The 6946-nt window shown below is 37.5% G+C and overlaps 1 long non-coding RNA gene across 1 annotated transcript in view; it reads left to right on the top strand.

The window, feature by feature from the left end:
- The first annotated feature begins 1921 nt into the window (after positions 1-1921).
- The window catches only part of LOC140595883 (uncharacterized), a 404572-nt gene continuing 399547 nt past the window's right edge, over positions 1922-6946 (top strand). Inside the window, exon 1 of the long non-coding RNA XR_011997828.1 lies at positions 1922-2003. This is a non-coding gene — a long non-coding RNA (uncharacterized lncRNA). The remainder of the gene's footprint in view (positions 2004-6946) is intronic.

Below are 6946 nucleotides of genomic sequence, written 5' to 3'. Positions count from 1 at the left end.
ATATTATTATTCAGCATCTACTAATGTGACAGAGAATTTTGTTGAAAGTAGTGAACCACTGAGAAAATTTCTTGATTTTCTTTCGTCTGAATAGCATAAAATTAGTGAACTTAAAAAAAGAAACCAAACATTTCTTGAGTGTACCTTTAATGAGCTTTGACTGCTTTTGTTTTGAATCATTTTTAGTAAAATGGCACAGAAATTAAGATACATACAATGGCAACAGTAGACATGTAATGAAAGTCTGGAATTAAAATCCAGCCTGTGTGGAACACATACTGCAACCAATCAGTGGTATATACTAAAGGTCCAATTCTCAGGCAATTGGGCGAGGAGAGTTGGGTCAGGGGGTGCTTCAACTTTGTTGTTGTGTATTGTGCACTCTCTAAAGCTGGGCACATTCTAGAGAAGAAAAATGACAGAAGTGGTTTAGCCACAGAGAGTTTTGGCATCAGACACCTTCAACTTCATGTCTTGTCTCCAAGTGATCTTGGGGAAGTCACTTCATCTCTCTCAGACCTGGTAACGTTTTCTCAACTGAAAAAAGGAAAACAGGGTTGGATGGTTTTAAGATGCAGATAGGATGAAGCAGTAAAAGCTCCGACCACAATGCTTGGCACCCAGGGCTAATCAATAAATAGTTACCATCCTACCTATCATATTTGTATTGCTTCTACTTGTAGCAAAGCTACAGTGACCCATTAGGTGGCTAGATTTGTGACACGTATTTCTTTATTGAATTTAATTGAATAGCCAGGATTTTGGTAATGAAAAGTACTATTCTTAGGAATAATAGCTGACATTTATGAGCATTTACTATGTGCCTAGCCTAGTGCTAAGCATGTATGTCTTGTATGTGTGTGCATGTGCGCACATGCAGATACCCACACTGAGTCTCATTTCATTCTCTCCAAATATCTACAACTTTATCACCATGTTAAAGAGGAGGAAATGGAGGCCAGGGAACATCAGTCTCTAGTCCAGCATCTCTCCCTTATTAAGTGATGGCAGTGGGCGGTACACTTAGGTAGTCCTAGGGCTCACATCTTAAACAGTAGGAAGAAAGCGATAGACTGAGTGTTAAATGAACACGAATAATTCCCTTCAATGATGAGTCACAAGAAATGTAGAATATGGAGAGAGAGGAAATAACAACAGAAAACAAAACAGAGAAATTTGTGCTTTAGAAAGTAAAATCCTTTTTAGAGGTGAATGGACCGGAGATATTCTCACCATTTAAAAAATACATTTGCAAAGGATGTGATTTAGATTTGTTGAAATTCTTCTCTTTGGGGTTCAGTTATCTCAGTTGGAAGTGGGCTTATTGAAACAAATGAACTCTAAGGTTCTTTCTCTGGTTCTAACTTACATTTATTTCTTCGTGAGTTCTAATCAGCTATGAATAACATTTCCCGCTTCTCCATGTGTCACTCAGAGGGGGACCCATCTAATGTCTGGTCACCTCTCATTACATTTCAGAGCTGTAAGTTGACAACCGACTCCACTGCCTGTCAGTTTGCCCTCATGTCACGGGGGGCTTTGCTGGGGGTACAGAGGGAAAGAAACTGGGCAGTATCATGGCCAAGGGGCTCCCTTATTAGCAGTGGAAGCAAGTATCGACAATGTCGGCATAACTCTCTCTCATACACAAACACTTCCGTGACTATCCCACAGAGAAATCCATGTATGAAAACAGAATTTAGTCACATTTAATATTTTAAGCCAGCAACCTGACTTTTGTCCTTGAAATTTTGTGTTTTGTGCTGCCAGGGAATGAAGGGTGGGTGGGCTAAAACAGGGCCCTTATCTGAATGGTTAAATAAAGTGTCTGTCCAGAAGAAGTATGGTCATCAAAATCTTGTTCATTGAAGCAGTCTATTATTTCAGCCTGAACAGCGTTCTCAAAAAAAGAGACCTTCTGGTGTGCCTATCCTAGTGGTGCAATGTGGGATGGAGACATAGCAACGAACTGTGTGCATGGAGCTTGAAGAGAGGAGCAACAGGTACTGGTGAGGTGAATGAGTCATCTGACAGGTAGGCGATGTGGCCGAGTGGACCAAGGATCAGAAAACTGGGGTTCTTAGGCTGACTGCAGCCCTCAGGAGCTTTGTACCACACGGTAGCCCAATTCTGTCACAAAGAGTGAGATGATGTCATGGAAGCACTTTGGAAGCAATAAATCACAGATGTGAAGTAGTTCGGTGACTGACTTCATTGTGAGAGGGCTTGGTTGAAGGCTGTCTTCCACAACGACAGCAGCATTGCCATAATAAAATCTGCAAAAAAGCAGGATAAGTATTCCCAGAGACCCATGGGCATAAATAAGAAAGTACGTAGGCAGTGTGTGCTGGAATTTAAGTGCTGGAGACGTTATATGGTATTAAAGAGGAAAGTTAGCAATGGAGTCAGCCATGGTCGATTTCTGTCATCTACTCAGTTATCTTAACATTTTCATAGTTTGGAACTGCGAAGAATGGACTGGTTAATATAACTTTGGAAAATTAGAAACCTAGAAAACACAATTCACCAGGAAGTGTTGGACATTTTAAATACCTGAAATTTTAAACACATGCTTAAAACCGTGTACTCATCCAAGTTGCCATAAATACTGCTTTATGGTAGAAATAAACCCAGAAAATTCTGGTGTCTTCTTTGTTTCTTGAATGACAGTCTTAAGTAATCAAAGTCAGGCACATATATTAGCTCATCTTAGTGGTGAACATTACTGGCCAAGTACCTTAAGATATAATTAATCAAAGTGCCAGAGTAACTTGATAGCAGGGTTTTTCATCCTCACCACTGTCAATATTTTGGGACCCATAATTCTTTGTTGTGGGTCACTGTCCTGTACCTTGGGGGGTGTTTGTTAAGCATCCTTGGCCTCTACTCACTACATGCCGGTAGCACCTTTCAGTTGTGATGACCAAAATGTCCCTTGATGTTGCCAAATACCCCTGGGGAACAAAACTGTCTTCATTTGAGAGCCACTGCTCTGCAGTGACTTGAGAACCTTCAGCTTTCATGACTCAGAATTCCCAAAATTCCAGGATAGTAAAAGTAGTTAGATATATATTATAGAGAATAAGTCCATATATATTTAAATGTTGTGTTTCTAACATATCCCTCATGCTAACTCTCTCTTTTGGCTTTGTTATAAAGATGCATAGTTCTCTTCATGGCCAGACAGTGTGCTTGTGAGGGCAGGGACCGCATTGTATTTCTAAGGATCTGTATCTGTTTCTCTTCTAGCTCTGCAGTCTCTTGAATTTTCATCCACCTTCTGTGTTTCATTATTACACCTCCTCAGGTGACTCTCAAAGTAGATAGAAATATAGGTGTACTTGCTTGTTCCTCCAGGGCTTTGAAATGGATATTGTTTCCATTTAGTTCATCTGTGCCTCCCGTGTCTTACAAAATAAATTTTTTTTCATACTAACTCATTGTCTTCTAGGTACCCACGCACATCTTTGGGTTAACTTTATCATCTTTCCCTCTTTGCTTCCTCTGACAATCAATTAAAACAGGTTGTATTACTTCTAAATCTACAGTCTTCCAATTCTTCTTTTCAACCAACAATCTCTCTAAAGTACTCCCTAGCTTTTAGCTGGACAATTGTCTCTATCTTCTAACTGCCCTTCTTGCCTTTAGTCTTTCTTCCACATGTATATTTTACAGAGTTAGACTGGTATCTCTTCCAACAAATCCTTTATCCCTCTAACGACTAGCGACTGACCCTGATTTACTTCTTCAACCCTATTTCTTGTAACTGGAGCTAAAGATAATCTCTCCTTAACCTATACTTCTTTAGGACTTTATCTATTAATTTTTTTTTTTTGAATTCTGTCATTGTCTCTAAACCATTTTTTCTTTTGTATTTTGGATAATTTTGATTTACATTTGAGGAAGAAACATAAACCCCCTTTAAAGTCTGAATATATATTTGGGAATTGGAGAATCTACTTCTACTTAAGTACTTTAAAGTTACTTTAAAGATTATTTTAGAGAACTACAATATGCAGATGGTTATAAAATACTCTATATAGAATTCATGCATCCCTGATGTTGATACTGTTTATTTTTCTTCTTGGAATTTAGCACAGAGCAGGCCTTCTTTACCTCCTCATCTTATGGTGGGACATGAATATGCAAATATAGTTTCTATATTAAAAAATTGTACATGAAACTTAATCTGCATTTCACTTCAATGGGTATTAAAAATACTTGCTTAGGAGAGGCTGACTCTACAAAGTTCAAATATGGAGGTAACATAGTTAATTAGAGCCATGATTGTCTAGTGGCACTTACTGCCTGACCGCCATTGGTCTATTTATTGGAGGGGCGTGAACACATATTGAACTTGCTGTTTGTCATCAAGAATGCTAACGCAGTTACGTGGGAGAAGGCCTTGGCTTGAGCCCAGGTTGGTAGTAAATATAGGCCATTACTAGTTGATGTCTGTTTGATGGTCTGTGTGAAATGAGTCAGTGGTCTCAGTCCAGTTATTAGAAGACAGGTGTCTACATCTCAAAACATCATGACAATTGGCACTAATTAGCACCCCTATTAGGAGTCTCAGCAGAGAAACAGAGGAATCAGTCAGGGGAGAGGAGAGATTATTGTTTGTTCTGCCCTTCAAGAGTTTCCTTTCCAACAACAAATGATGAGAAATCCCCCCACTTCAGATAAAGAAGTCTTTGGAGATATAAGCAGAAAATAATGCTACTAGAAGAAGAATATTTTCAGAAGAGCTAGACATTTCCAATATTGAAAGAAAGGTTAGTTATTTGTCCATCATCATTCTCTTACCTTCCTTTCTACTCTCAAATCCCTTTGTGTTTTAGAACTGGACTTTTGGTCTCCTTTCTCTTCTGTATCCCAGGGAACCTGTTCTGAGATGAAAGAACATCTGCTTGGGTATCTACTCTATTCTTTCATCAGCTCATCTGCAGACCTCTTTGTGCTCCTGGTTTCCTCACTGGATTTACGATAACTTCGTTCTCATGTGCATAAAATTGCTGGGCGTATGGTTCAATGGCTACCCGTTGATGTATTTTCCCCAATCACATACTTAACTCAGTTGTATTGGAATACAAGTCTCTTACACTCTGCTGTTCTGTCTTCCCCACTGTTCTGAGCTCCTTGAGATCTGGGCCCTTGCTTGATTCCTTTTAGCATCCTTGCACTTGGTACCCTGCGGGGCACATATTAGGTACTCAGGAAGGAAATACAAGAAAGAAACAATGAGCGAATGAATGAATGCATTCTCAGCCTGTTGGAGACATATATTGACATGTAGGAGTGAAGTGAGTAGTAGTATGAAAGAAACAGATTTTAAGAGATGGAGTGGTAGGAATTTGTAATTCTATTCTATTTGGTGCCTTTGAAATTCTCACACTCGCATTTTGAATGGTTGCTTAGTGTTCCAATCCATGCAAACCATCTTACACAATTGCTTTGTAATCGGTATAATTTAGCTTTGTAACTGAGAGCCTGCTCCAGTGTGTGTTTATAGAGGGAAATTTCTGTGTTCTCTGTTAGAGTTTATAGTCTCACCACTGCTAAATCCAGTGTTCTTCATTTCATGTGAATTAATAATTTAATGCCTATGATTTTTGACTATCCTAACCATTGAAATTGCATACGACAAAAGGGAGAATTTCATAAATATGAAAAATCATGACTATATTTTGGTACCCCGAATAAATATATTAGAACTGTTTTACTCATATATATTAGAATTGAGTAAATGTTCCCAAGCGTTTTGCTTTTTTCAAAATATAATTATCACAAAAAAATGTTTAAAGTACTATTTTTAAATCATAAACCTAAAAATAACTGTCAAAATGTCTAAAAAAGAGAGCTTAATTTGATTCTTATTTTGATTATTCACTTGAATAAATTACTGATGTTTTAAATAGGACTATTAAATGTAGCAAATGGTGAATATAAATTAGTATATGTTGACAAAAATATGTGATAAAGTACATAGACTGAATAAAATTTTAAAATTCTAGAATTATTTGTTAAGATTTTTGACTAGTAAAATGCTTTCTCCTCTGCATGTAAATTTTGACTAGGGTAGTTTCTTTCAGAATTTTATGAGCAAAAATGTCTGTCACCTGAATGTTGATTAGAAACAACTTCAGAAATATGACAATTTTCATATTGTCATTTGCAGCGATGTTATTTTCCTTAGTTCAACATTATACTTGTTTATCTTGAACATTAGACTATCGAGTACACAGATAGCAAATCTTTACAAATCCTCTGAGTCTCAGAACCAGATAAGTCTTGCATTAGTTGTCAGGACTACACCAGAGCAGAGTATTTATCAAAGGAAAGGGGAAATCCAGATATACAGGTTTGTGACATAGGACCATATACATTTGAAACCAGGGCAAATCAGTTCAGATGTTGCAAACTTTAATAGCAGAACAAGAAACACAGATGGACCATTGCCCTCATTCATTCTTTAATTTTACAGGTAATTTAGAATATCTTCAATTACAAGCCAAATGGTATATCTTGTAAGGCAAAATTCTACCAAGATTATAGCTTGTGCAGAGTTCATGTGCATATTAGTGCTGCATTAGATAATTCAGATTAGTTTCAAGCAGCAGAAGTTTCTGCTAAGCACTTAGTAAAATATATTGTCAGTAAAGCATACGATAGTGCAGATCCACATAGAATTTCTATTCACAATAATCAATTTGTCAGCTGATCAATAGGATTCATGATCTAAAGTATCCCAATATGTTATGCTTTCATGCCTCTTGCTATCATCAGTAAAAATCTCATTGGATTTGTTTCCTTGATGCTCGTTGCAACAGTCTCTAGAAAGCAGAGCTCACAGAAAGGTTTTAAATTCCATCCCTTAATTCAGTTTATGGGGCCTCACCTTCAAAGTTTTCGCATCCCCTTAAGACATATTTGTGCTCGCCTTTCT

The sequence above is a fragment of the Vulpes vulpes genome, chromosome 16 (assembly GCF_048418805.1).
Source record: "Vulpes vulpes isolate BD-2025 chromosome 16, VulVul3, whole genome shotgun sequence".
NCBI classification, from domain to species: Eukaryota; Metazoa; Chordata; class Mammalia; order Carnivora; family Canidae; genus Vulpes; species Vulpes vulpes.
Note: the sequence above shows the minus strand (reverse complement) of the source record. Positions and strands in the feature narration are given on the sequence as shown.